Below are 25,810 nucleotides of genomic sequence, written 5' to 3' on the forward strand. Positions count from 1 at the left end.
CCTTAGTTTATTTCTACTTAGCTTTGAGAAGATTGTTTTAGTTTCTCACAGAAACCTTCCCTGACCAGGTCATGTTCTCTTGTTATATGCTCTCTAAGCACTGTCTTATTTTTCACAGTTTGTAAATATATACTTATTTGTGGACTAATTTGAGGAATATCAATCTCCCTCAATAGTCTTTAAGTTCTGTAAGGGCAGACAGTATGTTATGCTCACTACTGTATACCCCCAGGCTCTAGGACAGTGCCTGGCACTTTCAATAGATAGTTTTTTTTAAAGAATTAATGAAAGCCTCTCAGTATTATTTTCACATGCACTGCCATTAATTAATGTCTCTGCTTGTACTCCCAGGGTTTTTTTTTTTAATAAATCCAATATTTATTTTTAATTTTTCACTTATAGTGGAACCTCAGTTCTCAAACTTAATTTGTTCTGGAAGGCAGTTCGAGAAGCAATTTGTTTGAAAACCAAATCATTTTTCCTATTGGAAATAATGTAAATTGAATTAATCTGTTCCAGACCCCCAAATGAGTCCCTGTTTTAACCTTTCTTATATACAGTACATATCTAATGTACTGTTTGATCTACAAACAAACACTTCTTTTATTAAATTTATCGAACCACCCCTACTAGCCTTAAACGAATGAATCACTTTCAGCACTTGTTCTAGGGATGTCTTTCAGGAGGTCAGTATGCAGTATCTTTGCATTTTCACATGTCATTGCTTCCGAAATGCTATCACCAGTTAACAGCTTTTTATTTATCCAAATCAACATTTTTTTCTACCTCTTGAATTGCCTGTGATCATAACAGCCCAATTGCCTGTTACCCTTTGTAACATCTGCAATCTTGATGTCCTCTTTATGTGTTAAAATTGTGGTAGTGGTATATTTCACCAGTAATGAAAATATTCACAGCATAACTTCCTGAAATGTTAACAACATATGGTTTAGCAGTAAACTGACTCATACTCATGCATTCTCTCCTTTGTTTGTTGCCTGAGAGACACATGACTGATCATACAGGTATCAGCATGAAAGGGTTGTCAGGTCAAGAACCGAAATTTTGTTCAACAACCAATACAATTTTTCCATGACCAACTTGGTCGAAAATTGAATTGTTCAAGATGAGAGATGTTTGAGAACCAAGTTTGACTGTACACTTTACTTTCAGTGTGATTTTGTATTGGTTTCAGGGGTACAGCATAGTGATTAGACAAACATATACTTTACAAAGTGTTCTCTTTGATATTTCCAGTGCCCACCTGGCACCATACATAGTTATCTTAATATTGTTGACTATCTTTAACTTTACATTCCTGTAACAATTTTGTAACTACCAATTTTTACTTCTTAATCCTTTCACATCTTTCAGCCAGTGCCCCAACTCCCCTCGCCTATGGCAATCGCCAGTCTGGTCTCTTTGTCTATGAGTCTGTTTCAATGTTGTGTGTTTCTTTATTTTGTTCTTTAGATTACTCTTATAAGTGAAATCATATGGTATCTGTATTTCTCTGGTTGAATTATGTCACAGAATAATATCCTCAAGTTCATCCATACTGTCACAAACTGTAAGATTTCATTATTTTTTATGGCTGAGTAATATTTCATTGCATATATGTACCCCAACTTCTTTATACACTTGTCTGTTGATGGGCACTTGGGTTGCTTCCATATCTTGGCCTACTATAAATAAGGCTGCATTGCACCCCTTCCAAATAAATGTTTTTGGGTTTCTTTGGAAACTCAGAAGTGGCATCACTAGGTCATAGGTAGTTCCATTTTTAATTTTTTTAATATATATTTTTATTGATTTCACAGAGGAAGGGAAAGGGAGAGAGAGATAGAAATATCAATAATGAGAGAGAATCATTGATCAGCTGCCTCCTGCACGCCCCCTACTGGGAATCGAGCTCGCAACCCAGGTATGTGCCCTTGACTGGAATCAAACCTGGGACCTTCCAGTCCGCAGTCCAATGCTCTATCCACTGAGTCAAACCAGCTAGAGCATTTTTCTTTTCATTTTTTTTAGGGCCCTCCATACTGTTTTTCTTTTTTCTTTTTTATTACTATTTTATTTTTTTAATCTTTATTGTTCAGATTATTACAGATGTTCCTCTTTTTTCCCCATAGCTCCCCTCCACCTGGTTCCCACCCCACCCCAGGCCCTCACCCCCGCCCGCCACTATCCTCATCCATAGGTATAAGCTCTTTGTCCAATATCTTCCTGCACCCCCACACTCCCTGCCCCCCAAGAATTGTCAGTCCGCTCCCTTTCCATGCCCCTGATTCTATTACCTTCACCAGTTTGTTCTGTTCATCAGATTTTTTATTCATTTGATTTTTAGATTCACTTATTGATAGGTATGTATTTGCTGTCACTTTGTTGTTCATAATTTTTACCTTTACCTTTTTCTTCTTCTTCCTCTTCTTAAAGAATAACCTTCAGCATTTCATATAATACTGGTTTGGTGGTGATGAACTCCTTTAGATTTTTCTTGTCTGTGAAGTTCTTTATCTGACCTTCAATTCTAAATGGTAGCTTTGCTGGGTAGAGTAATCTTGGTTGTAGGTTCTTGCTATTTATCACTTTGAATATTTCTTGCCACACCCTTCTGGCCTGCATAGTTTCTGTTGAGAAATCAGCTGACAGTTGTATGGGTACTCCCTTGTGGGTAACTAACTGTTTTTCTCTTGCTGCTTTTAAGATTCTCTCTTTGTCTTTTGCTCTTGGCATTTTAAAAAATATTTTTATTGATTTTTTTACAGAGAGGAAGGGAGAGGTATAGAGTATTAGAAACATCACTGAGAGAGAAACATTGAACAGCTGCCTCCTGTACACCCCCTATTGGGGATGTGCCCGCAGCCAAGGTACATGCCCTTGACTGGAATCAAACCTGGGACCCTTCAGTCCACACGGCCGACGCTCTATCCACTGAGCCAAACCAGTTAGGGCTGCTCTTGGCATTTTAATTATGATGTGTCTTGGTGTGGTCCTCTTTGGATTCCTTTTGTTTGGGGTTCTCTACACTTCCTGAACTTGGAAGTCTATTTCTTTCACCAGGTAGGGGAAATTTTCTGTCATTATTTCTTTAAATAGTTTTTCAATATCTTGCTCTCTCTCTTCTTCTGGCACCCCCATAATTTGGATGTTGATATGCTTGAAGTTGTCCCTGAGGCTCCTTACACTATCTTCATATTTTTGGATTCTTCTTTCTTTTTGCTTTTCCAGTTGGGTGTTCTTTGCTTCCTCATATTTCAAATCTTTGACTTGATTCTTGGGATCCTCCAGTCTACTGTTGAACCCCTGTATATTATTATTTTTTTATTGCTAAAAGTATTACAAAGGGTATTACATATGTGTCCTTCCCCCCCACCCCGCCCTTAACAATCCCCTGGCCTCCCTTACCCCCCAGTGTCTTATGTCCATTAGTTATGCTTATATGCATGCATACAAGTCCTTCGGTTGATCTCTTACCCCCTCCGTCCTACCCCCCAACCCTCCCTGGCCTTCCCGCTGCAGTTTGAAAATCAGTTTGAGGCAGCTCTGCCTCTGTATCTATTATTGTTCAAAAATTTGTAATGGTCTTTATTATCCATGAATGAGTGAGATCATGTGGTATTTTTCCTTCATTGACTGGCTTATTTCACTTAGCATAATGCTCTCCAGTTCCATCCATGCTGTTGCAAATGGTAAGAGTTCCTTCTTTTTTACAGCAGCATAGTATTCCATCGTGTAGATGTACCACAGTTTTCTAATCCATTCATCTACTGATGGGCACTTAGGCTATTTCCAGATCTTAGCTATGGTGAATTGTGCTGCTATGAACATATGGGTGCACATATCCTTTCTGATTGGTGTTTCTGGTTTCTTGGGATATATTCCTAGAAGTGGGATCACAGGGTCAAATGGGAGTTCCATTTCCAGCTTTTTGAGGAAACTCCATACTGTCTTCCATAGTGGCTGCACCAGTCTGCATTCCCACCAGCAGTGCACGAGTGTTCCTTTTTCTCCACATCCTCTCCAGCACTTGTCGTTTGTTGATTTGTTGATGATAGCCAGTCTGACAGGTGTGAGATGGTACCTCATTGTTGTTTTGATTTGCATCTCTCAGATGATTAGTGACTTTGAGCATGTTTTCATATGTCTCTTGGCTTTCTGAATGTCCTCTTTTGAAAGGTGTCTATTTAGATCCTTCGCCCATTTTTTGATTGGATTGTTTATCTTCTTTTTGTTAAGTTGTATGAGTTCCCTATAAATTTTGGAGATTAGGCCCTTATCAGATATGACGTTGGCAAATATGTTTTCTCACGCAGTGGGTTTTCTTGTTGTTTTGTTGATGGTTTCTTTTGATGTACAGAAGCTTTTTATTTTGATGTAGTCCCATTTGTTCATTTTCTCTTTAGTTTCAAGTGCCCTAGGAGCTGTATCAGTGAAGAAATTGCTTCGGCATATGTCTGAGATTTTGTTGCCTTTGGATTCTTCTAGAATTTTTATGGTTTCCTGTCGTACATTTAAGTCCTTTATCCATTTTGAGTTTATTTTTGTGTATGGTGTAAGTTGGTGGTCTAGTTTCATTTTCTTGCATATATCTGTCCAATTTTCCCAACACCATTTATTGAAGAGACTATCTTGGCTCCATTGTATGTTCTTGCCTCCTTTGTCAAATATTAATTGAGCATATTGGTTCAGGCTAATTTCTGGACTCTCTATTCTATTCCATTGATCTATATGTCTGTTCTTGTGCCAGTACCAGGCAGTTTTGAGAACAGTGGCTTTGTAATACAGCTTGATATCTGGTATTGAGATCCCACCTACTTTGTCCTTTCTCAGGATTGCTGTAGCTATTCGGGGTCTTTTTTTATTCCAGATGAATTTTTGGAGAGTTCGTTCTAGATCTGTGAAGTAGGCCATTGGTATTTTAATGGGAAGTGCATTGAATTTATAGATTGCTTTGGGTAGTATGGACATTTTAATGATGTTGATTCTACCAATCCAGGAACATGGTATGTTCTTCCATCTCTTTATGTCTTCCTCTATCTCTTTTTTCAACGTCCTGTAGTTTTCTGAGTAGAGGTCTTTTACCTCTTTAGTTAAAGTTATTCCTAGGTATCTTAATTATTTTGGTGTGATGGTAAATGGGATTGCTTTTTTAGTCTCTCTTTCTGAAAGTTCACTATTGGTGTATAGAAATGCCTCAGATTTCTTGGGGTTAATTTTGTACCCTGCTACATTGCCAAATTTATGTATTAAGTCTAGTAGTTTTTTGATGGAGTCTCTAGGGTTTTGTATGTATAGTATCATGTCGTCTGCAAATAAGGACAGTTTTACTTCCTCTTTTCCAATTTGGATGCCTTTTATTTCTTCTTCTTGTCTAATTGCAATGGCTAATACTTCCAGGACTATGTTGAACAGGAGTGGTGAGAGTGGGCATCCCTGTCTTGTTCCTGTTCTTAGGGGAAATGGTGTTAGTTTTTGTCCATTGAGTATGATGTTGGCTGTGGGCCTGTCATATATGGCTTTTATTATGTTGAGGTATGATCCTTCTATTCCCACCTTGCTGAGAGTTCTTATCAAAAATGGGTGTTGGATTTTGTCGAATGCTTTTTCTGCATCAATTGATATGACCATGTGGTTTTTTTCTTTCAATTTGTTTATGTGATATATCACGTTTATTGATTTACGGATGTTGTACCATCCTTTCATCCCTGGGATAAATCCTACTTGGTCATGGTGTATGATCCTTCTGATGTACTGTTGGATCCGATTTGCTAAGATTTTGTTGAGGATTTTGGCATCTATGTTCATGAGGTATATTGGCCTGTAATTCTCTTTCATTGTGTTGTCTTTACCTGGTTTTGGTATTAGGGTGATGCTGGCTTCATAGAATGAGCTTGGAAGTGTTCCTTCCTCTTGAATTTTTTGTAGTAGTCTGAGGAGGATAGGTTTTAGTTCTTCCTTGAAAGTTTGGTAAAACTCCCCTGAGAAGCCGTCTGGTCCTGGGCTTTTGTTTGCTGGAAGCTTTTTGATGACTGCTTCAATTTCTTCCATAGTTATTGGCCTATTGAGATTTTTAGATTCTTCCTGATTGAGTTTTGGAATGTTGTATTTTTCTAGGAATTTGTCCATTTCCTCCAGGTTGTCTAGTTTGTTGGAGTAGAGTTGTCCGTAGTATTGTTTAACAATCATTTGTATTTCTGTGGGGTCTGTTGTTATTTCGCCTCTATCGTTTCTGATTTGGTTTATTTGGGTCCTCTCTCTTTGCTTCTTGGTGAGCCTGGCTAGAGGTTTGTCAATCTTGTTTATCCTTTCAAAGAACCAGCTCTTGGTTTCATTGATTTTTCTGTATTGTTTTTTTGGTCTCTATGTCATTTATTTCAGCTCTAATCTTTATTATCTCCTTCCTTCTGCTCACTCTGAGGTTTTCTTGTTGCTCTCTTTCTAATTCTTTGAGTTGAAGAGTTAGATGATTTACTACCATTTTTTTCTTGTTTTTTGAGATAGGCCTGTAGATCTATAAACTTCCCTCTCAGGACTGCTTTCATTGTGTCCCATAGGTTTTGGATTGTTGTGTTTTCATTGTCATTAGTGTCCAGGATGTTTTAATTTCTTCTTTGATCTCATTGGTAACCCAATCAATATTTAATAACATGCTATTCAGCTTCCAAGTGTTTGAGTATTTGGGGTTGTTTTTATTGTAGTTTATTTCTAACATTATGCCATCGTGGTCTGAGAAGATGCTTTTTATGATTTCAATCTTCTTGAATTTGTAGAGACTTTGCCTGTGACCCAATGTGTGGTCTATTTTTGAATATGTCCCATGAGCACTTGAGAGGAACGTATATTTTGTGGCTTTGGGGTGAAGTGTGCTGAAGATGTCAATTAAGTCCATCTGATCTAGTGAGTCATTTAGGATTGCTGTTTCTTTGCTGATTGTTTGTCTAGAGGATTTATCCAGTGATGTCAGTGGTGTATTAAAGTCCCCTACTATGATTGTATTGTTGTCGATCTCTCCTTTGATATCTTCCAGGATTTTTTTTATGAATTTGGGTGCTCCTGCATTGGGTGCATATATGTTTACCAGGGTTATATCTTCTTGTTGTATTGATCCCTTTAGTATTATGAAGTGGCCTTCCTTATCTCTTGTTATGGCCTTCACTTTGAGGTGTATTTTGTCCGATATAAGTATTGCTACCCCAGCTTTCTTTTCCTTTCCATTTGCCTGAAAGATATTTTTCCATCCCTTCACTTTCAATCTGTGTGAGTCCCTTCTAATGAGGTGGTTCTCTTGTAGACAGCAGATGTATGGGTCATGTTTTTTATCCATTCAGCCACTCGATGTCTTTTGGTTGGGGCATTTAGTCCATTTACGTTTAAAATTATTATTGAAAGGTACTTGTTTGTAGCCATTTCTTTTTTTGTGTGGCTGTTTTCTTTCTGAGCTTTTTATTTCTTCTTTTTACACCAGTCCCTTTAGCATTTCTTGCATTGCTGGCTTGGTGGTGATAAACTCCCTTAGCCTTTTTTTGTCTGTGAAGCTTCTTATTTCCCCTTCAATTTTGAATGATAGCCTTGCTGGATAGAGTATTCTTGGATTCAGTCCTTTGCTTTGCATCACTTTGTAAATTTCCGTCCATTCTTTTCTGGCCTGATGTGTTTCTGTTGAGAAATCATTTGATAATCTAATGGGAGATCCCTTGTATGTAACTTTCCGTCTCTCTCTTGCAGCCTTTAAGATTCTCTCTTTGTCCTGAACATTTGCCATGGTAATTATGATGTGTCTTGGTGTGGGTCTTTTCGGGTTCACCTTGTTTGGGACTCTCTGGGCTTGTGTGACTTTTTTCTTCCCCACCTCAGGGAAGTTTTCTGATATTATTTCTTCGAATAGGTTTTCTAATCCTTGTTCATCTTTCTGTTGTTCTGGCACCCCTATTATTCGTATGTTGTTTCATTTCATGTTGTCCCAAAGCTCCCTTAGGCTCTCCTCCTGTCTTTTAATTTTTTTCTCCAATTGCAGTACAGTTTGGGTGTGTTTTGCTTCCTTGTCTTCTAATTCACTAATTCGGTCCGCCGCTTCTCCTAGTCTACTGTTGATACTTTCAATGGTGTTTTTTATTGCAGCTATATCACTCTTCATTTCTTCTTGGGTCTTACTTAAGTTGTTGACTTTTTCATCTGTTTCTTCTAGCTTCTTGCATATGGTATTGATTTTTTCCTCCGTCCGGTGTATGCACTCTAGGACCCTTATTCTGAATTCTTTTTCCATCATGTTGCATGCCTCTGTCTCACTTAGCTGCTTTTCTGGCGAGTCCTCCTTTTCTTTCTTTTGGGGGTTTCTTTGTCTACCCATGTTTGATCTCACATATCTAGTTGTTGAGTCATTCAGTGGCTGCTCCCTGTGTGGCAGTGGCTGCTCCCTGGGTGGCAGTGGCTCCTTGGGCTGTGGTTGCTCCTTGGGCGGTTGTGGTAGCAGCCGCTCCTCCGTTGGTAGCAGGTCCTCTGGTGGGTGCTGTTCACAGCTGTGGTGGCTCTTCAGCTGGTGGAGGGAGGCTTCACACACAGTAACTGTTCCCCAGACAGAGCGTGTGGTGATCAGGAGGCTGCTGTTGCTTGGATCTTTGGGGGAAGTCTAACCTTTCCGTGGGGGGAAGCAGGGCTCGTCTGAGTTCATGTAGTCGTGCTGCTTGAGAGCCGTTGCCTCCGGGTTAGTAGCCGTTCTCTGGATGCCGGTAACAGCTACTCAAGATGGCGCGGTCTTGCGGCTCAGCCGGTGCCCCGGGGGAGGTTGCAGCCTCAATCTCTAACCATCCCCATTTTCTAGTTCTCTGTCTTTCCTGGCTGCAGACTGTCTCTCAGCTGAATCTCCTCCGCTTATTCGGGCTGTATGTTACCTGTTTCAGCTGCTCGCCCTTATCTGCTCCAGGACAAAGCACCGACACGTCCGTCTAAACCTCCGCCATTTTTTCTGCCTGTATATTATTCTTTATTTCAGTTGGTGTATGCTTAATTTCTGACTGGTCCTTTTCCTTTTTTTTTTTTTTTTTGGCATTCTCACTAAGATCCTTGAAGCTCTCACTAAGTTCCTCGGAGGTTTGTAGAAGATTCTTGAGTAATCTTATAACTGTGGTTTTGAACTCTATATCCCGTATTTTTCTTTTATCCATTTCTTTCATTTGTGACATTTTTCTTTATCTCCTCATTTTGGCTGCTTCCTGTGTTTGTTTCTATGTATTGGGTAGCTGCTAAGTCTCCTTGAGTTGATAGAGTGGCCTTGTGTGGTAGGTGTCCTATAGGGCCCAGTGGCTCAGCCTCCCCAGTCACCTGATGTGAACACTCTTGATGCACCCCTTTGTGGGCTGTGTGCACAGTCTTGTTGCAGTTAAGCCTTGATTGCTGTTGGTATCACTGGGAGGAATTGACCTCCAGGCCAATTGGCTGTGAGGAGCAGCTGTGTCTACAATGGAAGAGCTGCTGTGCAGGAGACACCCTTATGGGGCAGGACTTGCTTCAGTGGGGCTTTGGTGCTCACTGAGTCTGCCCCTTGAGTGTGTTGCTTATGGATGTGAAGAGTTGTAATCTGGTATGGTCTCACACTGACCACTGGGTACACTGGCTCTTGGATCTCCAAGGAGGTGCAAAGTCAGCCACTGCCTGGGCCCAACCAGAAGGAGCTACAGAGAGATCTGCAGATTCCTCCTCTTTGTATTGGGTTTAGAAGTGCCCAGACGAGGCCCAGCTGTGTAGCAAGGCAGGTTGCTGCTGCCAGATTGATTGCTTTGGGGCTCTCTGATCCAGCTGCTGCCTGTTAGACAGATTTTAGGCTGAGAAAGGACAGGCCATTCATATGCAAAAGCCGCTGTGCTCAACTTCGGTGGGGTTGTAAATTGGGTGGGGCGGGGTCTCAGGGAATCACCAGGGCAGAGCAAACAGCAATGGCTGCCAGTCAGCCCTGCACCGGAGAGGTCCCAGTGCAGGACTAATGACTGCTGCGAGCACCTCTGTCTGAAAGAAAGCCACCCTCACGTTCCTGTCCCAATGCCAAACAATCCAGTTTCTCCCTGTATGTGTCTGGGTACCCCATAGTCTCGCCCAGAACTGGAGTTCAGAGCAAGCAGGAGCTTGTATCTCCCTCCCAATTCAAAAAGCAGCGCACCCATGTGCCAGCCCGTTTTACGCCTCCTCACCACCTACCAGTCTCAATGCACTTTCTTCTTTACCTCTTTAGTTGTAGAACTTCCACTCAGCCAGCTTTCCCGCGGTTCTGGATGATAGTTGTTCTGACGTTTAGTTGTAATTTTGATGTGGTTGTGAAAGGCAGCAAGTACAGGTGTTTACTTATGCTGCCATATAGGTTATCCTCCATACTGTTTTCATAGTGGCTACACCAGTCTGCATTCCTACCAACAGTACAAAAGGGTTCCCTTTTCTGTACAACCTTGCCAAAAATTGTTTGCTGATTTATTAATAATAGCCATTCTGACAGGTGTGAGGTTTTAATTTTCATTTATTTGATGATTAGTAATGTTAAGCATCTTTTCATATGTCTACTGACCATCTGTATTTCCTTCATAGAGAAGTGTCTATTCAGATCCTCTGCTTATTTTTTAATTGGATTGTTTACTTTCTTGGTGTTGAGTTGTATGAGCTCTTTATAAATTTTGGATATTAACTCATTATCAGATATGTATTGGCAATTATGTTCTCCCATTCAATAGGTTGTCTTTTCAATTTGTTGATGGTTTCCTTTACTGTGCAAAAACATTTTAGTTTGATGTAGTCCCATTTGTTTATTTTTTCTTTTGCTTTCCTTGTTCAAGGAGATGTATCAGAAAAAAATTATTGCTAAGAAAAATGTCTGAGATTTTACTGCCTATGTTTTCTTCTAGGAGTTTTATGGTTCTGAGTCTTACACTTAAGTCTTCAGTCCATTTTGAATTTATCCTTGTGTACGGTATAAGAAGGTGGTCTAGTTTCATTGTTTTTGCAAGTGTCTGTCCAATTTTCCCAATACCATTTATTGAAGAGACTGTCTTTATCCTATTGTATGTTCTTGTCTCCTTTGTCAAATATTAGTTTACTATAAAGGTGTGGGTTTATTACTGGGCTCTCTATTCTGTTCCATTGATCTATCTGTCTGTTTTTATGCCAGTACCATGCCGTTTGATTACTATTGCCTTGTATTATAGTTTGACATCAGGTAGTGTGATACCTCCAACTTTGTTCTTCTTTCTCATGATTGCTGTGGTTATGCGGGATCTTTTCTGGTTCCATATAAATTTTTGCATTATTTGCTCTAGTTTTGTGAAATGTGCCATTGGAATCTTGATAGAAATTGTGCTTAATTGAATCTATAGATTACTTTGGATAGTATGGACATTTTAGTAATGTTAATTTTTCATATCCATGAGCACAGTATATGTTTTCATTTAATTGCATCTTCTTCAAATTTTTTCTTCATTGTATTATAATTTTCCAAGTACAGGTCTTGGTTAAATTTATTTCTAGGTGTTTTTTAAGCAATTGTGGGATTGTTTTCTTAGTTTCCCTTTCTGATAGTTCATTATTGGTATATAAAATGCAACCAATTTCTGAATATTTATTTTGCACCATACTACTTTACTGAATTTATTTATCGGTTCTGTTAGTTCTTTGGCAGAATCTTTAGAGTTTTCTATATACAGTAGCATGTCATCTTCAAATAATGACAGTTTTACCAATTCCTTTCCAATTTGCAAATCTTTTAATTTTTTCTTCTTGTCTGATTGCTGTGGCTAGGACTTCCAGTACTATGTTGAATAAGAGTGGTGGAAGTTGTAAATCCTGTCTTTTTCCTGATCTTAAGGCAGGGTGGAACCTTTTTACTGCCAAGGGCCATTTGGATATTTATAAAATCATTCACAGGCCATACAAAATTAGCAACTTAAAAATTAGCCAGCTATACTTGGTCAAGTATTTAATTAACTCACCCTTAATATACCTTGGCAGGGCCAAACCAAATGATTTTGCCGGCCTTATACGACCTGCTGGCCAGACATTCCCCACCCCTGTCTTAAGGGAAACACTTAGTTTTTCCAAATTTACTATGATGTTAGCTGTGTTCTTAGTCTTTATTATGTTAAGATATGTTTTCTCTATTCTCACTTTCATGAGAGTTTTTATCATAAACTGGTGCTGGATTTTATCAAATGCTTCTTCTGCATCTATTGATATGATCATATTATTTTTATCCTTCATTTTATTTATGTGGTGTGTCACATTTATTGACTTGTGGATAGTATAGGAACCTTGCATCTCAAGAATAAATTTCATTTAATTTTGGTGTATGACTTTTTAAAGTTATTCCTGGATTTGGTTTGCTAATATTGTGTTGAGGATTTTTACATCTGTGTTCCTCAGGCATACTGGCCTATAATTTTCTTTCTTTGTAGTGTCTTTATCTAGTTTTGGAATTGGGATAATGCTGGCCTCATAAAATGGGTTTGAGAGTCTTCCCTCCTCTTGAATTGTTTGGAATAGTTTGAGAAGGATAGTTGTTAGTTCTTCTTTGAATGTGTTTTTTCTGTTCAATATTCTTTTTTATTTTATTTTTATATTGTTTAAAGTATTACATAAGTCTCCTTTTCCCCTGATTGACCCCCTCCCCAGCCACTTACACCTCCCAGGACAAGCCCCCACCACCCCAGTGTCTGTGTCCATTGGTTATGCTAATATGCATGCATACAAGTCCTTTGGTTGATCTCTTATCCCCCCACCCCACCCCACGACTCCTCCCCTGTCTTCTCTATGAGGTTGGACGGTCTGTTCAGTGTTTCTTTCTCTCTGGATCTATTTTTGTTCATCAGTATATGTTGTTCATTATATCCTACATATGAGTGAGATCATGTGATACTTATTTTTCTCTGACAAATGGTAAAAGTTCCTTCTTTTTTATAGCAGCATAGTATTCCATTGTGTAGATGTACCACAGTTTCTTAATCCACTCATCTGCTGATGGGCATTTAGGCTGTTTCCAAATCTTAGTTATCATAAATTGTGCTGCTATGAACACAGGGGTGCATATGTCCTTTCTGATTGGTGTTTCTGGTTTGTTGGGATATATTCACAGAAGTGAGATAACTAGGTCAAATGGGAGTTCCATTTTTAGTTTTTTGAGGAATCTCCATACTATTTTCCACAATGGCTTTACAAGTCTGCATTCCCACCAGCTGTACACAAGAGTTCCTTTTTCTCTGTATCCTCACCAGCACTTGTCATTTGTTGATTTGATGATAGCCATTCTGACAGGTGTAAGATGGTGTGTCATTGTGTTTTGATTTGCATCTCTTGGATGATTAGCGACTTACAGCATGTTTTCATAAGTATCTTGGCCTTGTGTATGTCCTCTTTTGAAAAGTGTCTATTTAGGTCCTTTGTCCATTTTTTGATTGGGTTGTTTATCTTCCTTTTGTTAAGTTGTATGAGTTCCCGGTAGATTTTGGAGATTAAACCCTTAAGGAGATAGCATTGGCAAACATTCTCCCACGCAGTGGGCTTTCTTGTTGTTTGGTTGATGGTTTATTTTGCTGTGCGGAAGCTTTTGATTTTGATGTAGTCCCATTTGTTTATTTTCTCCTTAGTTTCCATTACCTTAGGAGCTGTATCCCTAAAGATATTGCTATGAGAGATGTCTGATATTTTGCTGCCTATAGAGTCTTCTATGATTTTTATGATTTCCCATCTTACGTTTAAGTCCTTTAACCATTTTGAGTTTATTTTTGTGTATTGTGTAATCTCCCCTGCTGGCCTGATTGCCCCTAACTGCCTCGGCCTCGGCCCCCACCACCATGGCTTTGTCCGGAAGGAAGTCGGACATCCGGAAGATGGCCAGTTGACCTGGTCTAATTAGCTTATTACCCTTTTAGTAGTATAGCTAGATTATATAGGATAGGATTGCTTAAATAGGGGGGAGCCTTTTTCAGCAGGAGGAGATGCTCTTGGCAAACAAAAACACATAATCCCTATATCTGGACTGATAGCCAGCCATATGCACTATACTGCCAAACCAGTCATTAAAAAATTGAACCACTTTCTTACACCTTACACCAAACAGCGGTTGCCCTTAAAACCCCTCCTCTGCCCCCACCTTAGGTTCTGCCTTTGTAGTTCACCCAGATTAGGTTCTGATTGGTCGGTTTCTATGCCAGTCAGCGTCAAAAGCTCTGCCTCCTAGGCAGCCATTGGCTCCTGGCACTTCACCCAGATTTGGCTCCGATTGGTTGGTTTCTATGCCAGTCAGCATCTCCGGGCCTATCTCTGGGTCTGACCAAAGAGGCAGGGCTGATCAGCAGCCTCTCTCCCCCCCCCCCCTCCAGAGGCCTGCAGAGAAACAGAGGCATAACTGCTGGCAAAGAGGGGAGAGAAAGAGAGAGGCAGTGGCTGATCAACACCTGCCGCGGAGGCTGGGGATCAGACCCTTCCTCTCTCTCTCTGCAGGCCTCTCTCCGGCCCTGATCCACAGCCCCCTCAGCAGTCAGTGCTGGGTCACTGCACCGGCACCAGCTGCAGTCAGTGCTGGCTCACCACGGCAACCCAGCACTGACTTCCAGTGTTCCTCCAGCCTTGGTCGTTGTGGACGTTGTGGACCCTGGCTCTTTATATATGTAGATAATGTTCTTCTTTGTCTCTTATTATAACCTTTGTTTTAAAGTTCATTTTTTCAGATATAGTATTGCTACCCAAGCTTTCTTAAAATTTTCATTTGCATCAAATTTTTTTTATGCCTTTACTTTCAGTGTGTCTTTCATTCTGAGGTAGGTCTCTTGTAGACAGCATATATATGGATGTTAGTTTTTTATACATTCAGGAACCCTATGTATTTGATTGGAGCATTTAAGCCATTTTCACTTAAAGTGATTATTGATAGGTATGTATTGTCATTTTATTCTTTAGAACTATGTTCCTCTTTTTTTCTTTCTTCTTAAAGAAACCCCTTTCACATTTCTTATAATACTGATTTTATGGTGATGCACTCTTTTAGCTTTTTCTTGTCTGGGTAGCTCTTTATTTCTCCTTCAATTATACTAGTAAATGATAGCCTTGCTGGGTAGAGTAGTCTTGGCTCTAAATCCTTGCTTTTCATCACTTTGAATATATCATGCCAATCCCTTCTGGACTAAAATGTTTCTGTTGAGAAATCAGCTAACTACCTTATGGGAGCTCCTTTATAGGTAACTTTCTCTTGCTGCTTTTAAATTTTTCACTTTGTCTTTAACCTTTGGCGTTTTAATTGTGATGTATTTTGGTGTGAGCATCTTTGGGTTCATCTTGTTTGGGACTCTCTGCTTCCTGGGTCTGTGTGTCATCTTCAAAAGGTTAGGGATGTTTTCAGTCATTATTTCTTCAGATAGATTCTCATTCTCTCTCTCTCTCTCTCTCTCTCTCTCTCTCTCTCTTTCTGGTGCCCCTATGATATAGAAGTTATTACACTTTATGTACCAGAGGTCCCTTATAGTATTCTCATGTTATTAAATTATTTTTTCTTTTTGCTGCTCTCAGTGGGTGTTTTCTGCTACCTTGTCTTCCAAATAACTGATTTGAACCCAGGTTTCAGCTAACCTAATTGTTCATTCATTCTAGTGTATTCTTCATTTCAATTACTGTATTCTTCTTTTCTGACTGGTTCTTTTTTATGGTTTCTATGTCCTTTTTATGTTTACTATCTCTTTGTTTAAGTTCTCACTGAGTTCATTCATTCTTCCCCTATGTTCCTTGAGCATCCTTATAATCATTGTGTTAAACTCTGTATCTGGTTCATTGCTTGCCTCCATTTCATTTTGTTCATTTTCTGGGTATTTCTCCTGTTCTTTCACTTGGGGCATGTTTCTTTGTTTCCCCATTTTGGCCTACTCTCTGTATTTGTTTTGTGCATTAGGTAGATCTGCTATGTCTCCCTGTCTTGGTAGGGTGGCCTTATGTAATATATGTCCTGTGGAACCTAGTGGTGAAGTCTACCTGATTACCTGAGCTGAGTGCTCTGGGAATTTACCTTGTGTGGGTTATGTGACTCTTCCTCTTGTAGTTAAATTTTTATTGATGTTGGCCCTTGCATGCTTGGGATTGAGCCTCAGCTGGTTCACTGTGAGGATTGACCCACTGCTGTGCAGATGCTGACCACACAAGCAGAAATCACCTCAGCAGGCTGTGATGCCTGCCAAGATCTACCTTTGGATATGTTGCTTGTGAAACTAATTGGATCCTGCTCTGATGTGATCTGAAGCCCATCACCAGGTGTGTTGGTTCTGGGACCTCTTGTGGGGACTCCAATGCTGTTCAATGTCAGATTCTGCTGTGGCTGGCCCTGGCCATTTGTTTGGAGCTACATGGCGATCCACAGTTTGTGGCACTGCCTCTGCTAGAAGTGGGAATGCACGGGAAGCATCAAGATGCACACCAAGGCTGGCTTCCACCAGCACTAAGCCTGGGGGCAGGTCAGCAAAAGGCCCAATACACTTTGAGATCTGCCTCTGCCTGCCTTCACCTGCTGACTGCCTATTAGGCTAAGTCACTGAAAGAGCCTCTGACTGTACATGAGTAGTGTTTCTCAAATTGATACAGATTCAATCTTGGTGTTAGTGCTGGGTCTGAGGCCACTCAGCAAGAACTCTAGGGTACACTAAAGCCAGCTGCCACCTGCCATATGCCCATAAACCTTTGTGGTGGGTCAGGGTTTCAGGGATTTGTCAAGTGAAGCCAGCAGGGTTCATCAGCCCAAGCAGACCAAGATTTGGCTGTGTGAAAGGAAGGCTTTGCACAGGAATGGTGGCACCAGTTGGGCATGGAAGGGAAAAGTGGCTCCCTATCCTAGAGCCACACAACTCAGTCTGTCTCCAACTCTCCAGACCACAAGAGCCCTAAGTCAGCAGGGCATGGTCACTGGGAGTCCATAGGGTGGGACTAGTGGTTCTCCCATTGTGGGGGGGCAGTGCCAGTCATGCTCATGGGAAGGGGGAATGGCCCCCACCCCAGAGCCACACAACTCAGTCTCTGACACCCACTGTATCCACCTGGACCTTTATACTGGGGACCCAAACTGACTCATCTGCAGGGTGTGAGCTCTTCAGGGTCAGGCTAGTGCATTCCCCCAGTCTGATGATGTGTAGAGGCGATTGCTCAACCCAGGAAAGATGGCATCTATGGGCGGTATGGGAAAGGGCCTCAGCACAAGGACCCTGGCGGTTGCCCCTTCAGTTCTCTTCCTAGAGCCACACAACACACTCTGTCCTTACTGGACTTTAGTCTGCTCTAATCCACCCTTCCTCTGCTGGAACCCAGGGTGAGTGGCTGTGAATGAGATTTTGTGCGCTTACCCTTTAAGAAGGCACCTGGGTTTCTAGCAGATTCCTATCTCTCCCTGGCAGTCAGGATCCCTGCTGATTTTCACATGTGTGGTCTCTTCTTTTCAGCTCTGGTGCTTTGAGCTTGGAAGCCTGGCACTCCTCAGGGGGTCCTTTGCAGCTGAGATATCCTTCCAGATTCTTAGCTGCCTCACATGGGTATAGGGCCAGCCCTTTTTGCATCTCCGCCCTTCCTACCAGTCTCAATATGGCTTCTTGTGTGAATCCTTGGTTATAAGATTTCTGTTCAACTAGTCTTATTCAGGTTGATTGTTCTATAATTTAGTTGCATTTCCAGTTTGGTCCTTGGAGGAGGTGTTTGTAGTTTCCACCTACTCTGCCACCATCTTGGATCCCCTGTACTTCCAGTTGTTGTGGTTTTTTTTACTCTAAGTGCATTTATCACTAATAAATTGCTCTTGCTATTAAGTTGTTCTCTTTAGATAGACTCTATTATGTTGTTATCCTTCTCAGACCCCCATTATCTGCATATGATCAGCATGCCATCTAATGTCTTTATCTAAATAAATGATAAATCATACTGAGAGGCCAGAGACAAAGTTTGGAAACATGCATTGAAGTCCTACCTCCAAATTCATTCATTTATAAAACAAATACTTCTTGAATATGTTCTACTATGCACTGGACACTGTTATACATACTGGGGATAAAGTCATGAGCAAAATAGAGGACAACGTCTGTCTTTTGAAGAGATTACATTAGAGTGGTGGTGACAAATATTAAACTAGTGCATAAATAAATTAAACATTGATCACTTAATTAGCAGACCTTGGGCTAATCATTCACCTATTCAATAACTGTACTGTTTACATTTTCCAACTTTTTCACAAGGATATCATAATTGATTTTCTCAATGCTTTCCTGGAATCCAGATACACCATGTTTACAACATTCCCATGCTTTACCCATTTATATTTACTAAGGTAATTTCAGAAAAGAAAATGAGCTTAGTCTGCTTCGAACTATTCTTAGGTAAAGGGTTTTATAAACCCTTTGTGATCACTAGTTTCCTTTTAGGTCTCATGCAAACCGTCTCTTCCCATAATGTATTCTGGAAGCTTGCCTGTGAGTAACATAAATCTACCTGTCTAAACCGTGTGATACCTATCATCTTCCCTTTTAAAAGGAACATATCTTTCTCTAAGCTTCCAGAACCTTTCTTATTCCTCATGGTTCCCCAAAGGTTACAAACACCAGTGCATAGATCTCATCTACAGGTTCTCCTAACATCCTGAAATATAATTTGTCTGGGCCAAGAGACAAAATAATTTAAAGAACCTTGATGATTTCTTACAAGTTCTTATTATGATCCTCTTGTCTGCTTGACCCATTCCAGTCTGATGACAGAGAAGAATATAGTGAACAACATAAACTGAAGAACCAAAATAGAACCAGAGATATAGAAGCATCGAACAGACTGTATAACCTATGAGGGAAGGCGGGGGGTGAGGGGGTAAGAGATCAACCAAAGAACTTGTTTGCATGTATATGAGCAAAACTAATGGACACAGACAGTAGAGGTGGTGAGGGCTTGTGCTTGGGGGCGGGGGTAGCGGGGGAGAGGTCAATGGGGGAAAAGGAGACTCATGTAATACTTTAAACAATAAAGAATTTTTAAAAAACAAAGTAGGAATTAAAGAGGTCCTCTTTATCTCTGTTGTCTGGCAACATCATACCATTTTATTCTTCATTTTCTACCCTGTGATACCATTGGAATTCTTTTTACATGTACTTATATTATGTTTATAATTTTGAAAACTAATTTTAAGTAAAACAAAACTATATAGATGACCTTGCACCAGCAGTGAGTGGCACAGTACCTCACCACAGGCTCACAGATATCTGCAGTGAGTGCTTGCCAGAGAGAACTCCCACACCATGTCTCCTTGCCCAAAAACTGGGACACAGCATCCCACACTCCAAGACCCCACTGTGAGTGCAAGCTAGGGGGACCCTGGCACTTCTCAGGGCCCCAAGACTACTGCCAGTCTGACCCAGAGCAGCCCAGAACACACCCCACAGCAGGCCACAGGAGACTTCTGACTTTGTGACCCAGAGCAACCCAGTGCCTGCTCCATCCTGGGCCCCAGGACAGTGCTGCAGACGTGACCTGGAGCAACCCAGCATGTGCTTCACTCCAGGACACAGGAGAGTGCTGCTTTTGCAACCAGAGTGAACCAGCACCCTATCCAAGCTAGCCCCAGGACAATGCTGCCAGGGCAACGAGGAGCAAACTGGTGCACACCCCACTCTGGGACACAGAACAGCACTTTCAGGGTGACCCAGAGAAACCCAGCACACACCTCACGCCAGGTCACAGGAGAGTGCTGCCTTTGAAACCCAGAGCAACCCAGAGAACACCCCACTCTGAGCCACATAGTGTGCTATGGGGGTGACCTGGAGCAACTCAGCATGCACCCCACTCCAGGCCACGGGACAAGGCTGCTGTTGTAACCTGGAAACACCCAGTGCACCCAGCCATGGGCCACAGGACCGCACTGCAAGTGCTCTCCCAGAGGGACCTAGGGCACCACCCTGACATGGGGGCCAGGGCCACACAGTGAGTCCTCATGGGGAGTCTCACACCAGAGGAACTGTGTATGCAACCCTGCCTCCCTGAGCATCTGAAACAGACATCTGAGGGACCATATCTGTGGGTGAAGGAGATACACCTCAGAGCAGAGACAATAAAGGCATGAGACTCAAGGCAGACCCAGCCACTGGGCTAAAGAATCCTGGACCATTGTACCGACAGGGGCTTCAACCTCTCAGACCCAAAGTAGGGTGCCCAGGGCCAGAAATAGACCCAAAAAAATGGGGAGACAGCCTGACTGGCGTGACACAGTAGTTGAGTACCAACCTATAAACCAGGAGGTCACGGTTCAATCCTGATCAGGGCACATGCCTGGGTTGTGGACTCCATTTCCAGAGTGGGGTGTGTAGGAGCAGCTGGACAATGATTCTCTCTCATATTGATGTTTCTATCTCTTTCTCCCTCTCCCTTCCTCTGTGAAATCAATAAAAATATATATATTTAAAAATATTGGGAGACAAAGAAACAATCCCAAAAGGAAAGAAAAGGAGGAATTGCTGGAAAAGAAACTAAATGAAATGGAGGCAAGCAATATGTCAGAGAAAGAATTCAGAGTAATGGTTATAAAGACGCTCAACTATCTGGATGAGAAATTCACCAAAATGTGTAAGAACAAAGAAGAAATGAAGAGTGACATAGCTTCAATAAAGAATACAATGGAAGGTTTCAATAAAACACCAGAGGAAGTGGAGGACTGAATCAGTGAGTTAGAAGACAGTGTAGAAAAAAATCTGAACAGCAATTGGAAAGAAAAATTTAAAAGCCAGAGGAGAGTTTAAGGGAGCTTTTGGACAACATGAAATGAAACAACATCCACATAATAGGGGTGCCAGAAGGACAAGAAGAGGAGAAAGGAATAGAAAACCTATTTTAAGAAATAATGACAAAAAACTTCCCTGACTTAGGGAAGAAAAAAGTCACACAAGCACAGAGAGTCCCAAACAAGATGAATCCAAAAAGACCCACATCAAGACACATCATAATTACAATGGAAAATATTAATGACAAAGACAGAATCTTAAGAGCTGCAAGAGAGAGACAGAAAGTTAACTAGAAGGGATCTCCCATTAGACTATCAACTGATTTCTCAACAGAAACAAATCAGCCAGAAGGGAATGGAACGAAATATACAAAGTAATGCAAAGCAAGGAACTGCATCCAAGAATACTCTATCCAGCAAGGCTATTAATCAAACTTGAAGGTGAAACCAGGAGCTTTCCAGACAAAAGAAGGCTAAGGGAATTTATTACCATCAAGCCATCAATGCAAGAAATGCTAAAGGGACTGTTGTAAAAATCAGAAATAGAAAGGGAAGAAGGAACACAGGCATAAATAATAAAAATGTCAATGAACAAGTACCTATCAATAATAACTTTAAATGTAAATGGATTAATGATCCAATGAAAAGACATAGGGTGGCTAAATGCATAAAACATGACCCACCTACAAGAGACCCACCTCAAAACAAAGGACTCACACAAACTGAAAGTGAAGGGATGAAAAAAATATTTTCAGGCAAATGGAAATGAAAAAAAATCTGGGGTAGCAATACTTATATCTGACAAAATAGACCTCAAAGTGAAGGCCATAACAAGAGATAAAGAAGACCACTTCATAATACTAAAGGTATCAATACAACAAGAGGATATAACTCTGATAAATGTATATGCACCCAATATAGGAGCACCCAAATACATAAAAAAACTCCTGGAAGATATCAAAGGAGAGATTGACAGCAATACAATCATAGTAAGGGACTTTGCTACCCCATAGACATCACTGGATACATTTTCTAGACAAAAAAAAATCAACAAAGAAACAGCAATCTTAAACAACTCACTAGATCAGATGGACTTGACATCTTCAGAACATTTCACCCCAAAGCTACAGAATATACATTCTTCTCAAGTGCACATGGGGTATTCTCAACGATAGACCACATATTGGCACACAGGTTAAGTCTCTTCAAATTCAAAAAGATTGAAATCATATCAAGCATCTTATCATATCACAATGGTATAAAATTAGGAATCAACTACAATAAAAAAGCATTTGAAGGTAAATAGCATGCTATTAAACAATGATTGGGTTACCAAAGAGATCAAATAAAAAATAAAAAACATCCTGAAAACAAATGACAATGGAAACAGAGCAATCCAAAATCTATGGGGTACAGTGAAAGCAGTGCTGGGGCGGGGGGAGTTCATAGCATTACAGGCCTACCTCAAAAAAACAAGAAACACTTGTAATAAGTTATCTAATCCTACAACTTAAAGAATTAGAAAGAGAGCAACAAGAAAAGCCCAGCATAAGTAGAAGAAAGGAAATAATAAAGATCAGATTGAAAATAAATGACATAGAGACAAAAAATACAAAAGATCAATAAAACCAAGAGCTGGTTCTTTGAAAGGATAAAGTCTAGCTAGGCTCACCAAGAAACAAAGAAAAAGGACCCAAATAAGTAAAATTAGAAATGAAAAAGGTGAAGTAACAATTGACTACACAGAAATACAAAGGTTTGTAAAAAATACTATGAACAACTCTAATCCAACAAACTGGACAACCTAGATGAAATGGACATATTCCTAGAAAAATATAATCTTCCAAAACTCAATCAGGAAGAATCATAAAATCTGAATATATTGATAACTACTGAGGACATTGAAGCAGTAATTTAAAAAAATCCAGCAAACAAAAGCCCTGGTCCAGATGCCTTCACAGGGGAGTTTTACCAAACATTCAAAGAAGAAATAAAACCTACATCCTCAAACTATTCCAAAAAATTCAAGAGGAAAGCACACTTACAAGCTCTTTCTATGAAAAATTATGTTTACAATTTTGAAAACTAATTTTAAGTAAAACAAAACTATATAGATGACCTTGCATCAGCAGTGAGTGGCACAGTACCTCACCACAGGCTCACAGATATCTGCATTACCCTAATCCCAAAACCAGATGAAGATGTTACAAAGAAAGATAATTACAGGCCAATATCCCTGATGAACATAGATGCTAAAATCCTCAATAAAATTCTAGCAAATTACATTTAACAATACATTAAAAAGATCATACAACATGACCAAGTGGAATTTATTTTGGGGATGCAAGGCTAGTACAATATCCGCAAATCAATAAACGTGATACATCACATAAACCAATTGAAAGACAAAAATCACATGATCATATTAATTGATGCAGAAAAAGCATTTGACAAAAACCAACTCCCTTTCTTGATAAAAACTCTCAGCAAAGTGGGAATAGAGGGATCATACCTCAACATAATAAAAGCCTTATCTGACAAACCTACAGCCAACATCATATTCAATGGGCAAAAACTAAAAGCATCTCCCCTAAGAACAGGAACAAGACAGGGATGCCCACTTTCACCACTCCTGTTTGACATATAACTGGAAATGCTAGCCATAGTGATCAGATTACAAGAAATAAAAAGCATCCAAATTGGAAAGGAAGAAATAAAACTGTCATTATTCGCATTATGCCCATATGCATGCAAGAAGACATGATATTGAAACCCTAAAGAGTCCATCAAAAAACTACTAGATTTAATAAATGTATTCAGCAATGTAGCAGGATACAAAATTAACACCCAGAAATCTATGGCATTTTGTACATCAATAATGAACTCACAGAAAGAGAAACTAATAAAACAATCCCATTTACCATTGCAACAAAAAAATTAAGATACCTAGGAAAAAACTTAAATAATTGCCCATCAGCAGATGAGTGGATTAAAAACTGTGGTCCCGTGGTCGGCAAACTGCGGCTCGAGAGCCACATGCGGCTCTTTGGCCCCTTGAGTGTGGCTCTTCCTAAGCCTTAGGAGTACCCTAATTGAGTTAATAACAATGTACCTACCTATATAGTTTAAGTTTAAAAAATTTGGCTCTCAAAAGAAATTTCAATCATTGTACTGTTGATACTTGGCTCTATTGACTAATGAGTTTGCCGACCACTGAATTCTACACAATGGAATACTATGCTTCTGTAAAAAATAAAGAACTCTTGCCATTTGCAACAGCATGGATGGACCTGGTGAGCATTATGCTAAGCAAATAAGCCAGTCAGAGAAAAATAAGTATCACATGATCTCACTCATTTGTGGAAAATAATGAACAACATAAACTGATTAACAAAAACAGATCCAGAGACATAGAATCATCGAATAGACCATCAAACCTCAGAGGCAAGGCAGGGGAGGATGGGTGGGCGTGGGATGGGGGGATGGAGAGGGGGGGTAAGATATTAATCAAGAACTTGTATGCATATGGGCATAACCAATGGATACAGACACTGGGGTCCATGAAGGCCGAGACTGGCGGGCGGGGGCAGGCTGGGAGACAACATTGGAGGGAAAAGGGGAAATATGTAATACTTTCAACAATAAAGAATTTTAAAAAACTATATGCCCCAACATGCAGGGTTTAAGACCTCCTTCATTTGCTTCTTGATGCAAATGAAACTGAAAAAAAAAGCCTATTTTTCTTACTCCTAGAATTAGTTCATTTGGGATCTGGCCTTCCTGATAGGATTTTGGCAGTTCCATGTTACTATTTTATGTTCATCCTTGGTCAGATGCCATTCTTCTTCTTTTTTAAAAGATTTTTCCCCCTCGTGGTGTCTGTGCCTTGCGTGGCGCCAGGACAGGCAAAGCTTGAGGGGGCTTAAAGATATTTTTATTGCTCTTCCAGGGTTGGTGACTTCAAGCATTCATCATGGTCCAGCATTTGACATACCGTCGGTGACTGTCCTACAATACAGCCTCTAACAAAACTAGGATGTCCCAGCTCTAGCCAGTTTCGCTCAATGGATAAAGGGTCAGCCTGTGGACTGAAGGGTCCCAGCTTCGATTCCAGTCAAGGGCACATGCCCGGGTTGCAAGCTCGATCCCCAATAGGGGGTGTGCAGGAGGCAGCCGATCAATGATTCTCTCTCATCATTGATGTTTCTATCTCTCCCTCCCTCTCTGAGATTAAAAAGCAAAACAACAACAACAAAAAAAAAAAAAAAAAAAAAAAAAAAAAACTAGGCTGTCCCGAAACCCTGGCAAGAGAATTGTTTACCTTTATACCAAGAAGCTTGGGAAAGCACCAAAATCTGCATGTGGCATGTACTCAGGCTGACTTTGTGGACAGGTTCGTGCTGTGAGACCTAAAATTCTAATGGTATTGTCTAAAATGAAACAACATGTCAGCAGGGCATAGGGTGGATCCATGTGTGCTAAATGTGTTCATGACAGGAACAAGCGTGCTTTCCTTATTGAGGAGCAGAAAATCGCTGTGAAAGTGTTGAAGGCAACAAGCACAGAGTCAGAAAGTTAAATAAATTTTTTAAATGAAGTTTTTTTTAGTAATAAAAGCAATTAAAAGGCTAAAAATGTTATTTTATGGTTGTTTTCTTTTTTTAGAGTGAGAGGAATGGAGAAGGAGGGACGGAGAGAAACGTTGATGTGAGAGTGGAACATCAATCAGCTGCCTTGCCTTCTGCACACCTGCTCCTGGGGATCCAGCTGCAACCCAGGCATGTGCCCTGACTGAGAATCAAACCAGAAACCTTTTGGTGCATGGGCCAACACCTAAGCAACTAAGTCACACTGGCCAGGCCAGATGACCTTCTTTCTACCTTTTTAATGTCTCATTATCAAAGAACTCTGTATATTTACATCATTTTCTTTAGATACTTTTCCTTTTATTTCTTCATTAAAACACTTTACAGTTATATGGTCAGAATTTAGTTTCTAGGAGCCTTTCAACCCTTTTGGGAGGGTTGCCAAGTAGAAAGTACAAGAAAACTAACAAGTAATGCA

The 25,810-nt window shown here is 40.3% G+C and overlaps 1 pseudogene; it reads left to right on the forward strand.

Moving 5' to 3' along the window:
- Positions 1-24,719: 24,719 nt before the first annotated feature.
- Positions 24,720-25,329, forward strand: LOC102434129 (annotated as a pseudogene).
- Positions 25,330-25,810: the final 481 nt, after the last annotated feature.

This window comes from Myotis lucifugus, unplaced genomic scaffold, assembly GCF_000147115.1.
Source record: "Myotis lucifugus unplaced genomic scaffold, Myoluc2.0 scaffold_4, whole genome shotgun sequence".
In the NCBI taxonomy this organism is placed as follows: Eukaryota; Metazoa; Chordata; class Mammalia; order Chiroptera; family Vespertilionidae; genus Myotis; species Myotis lucifugus.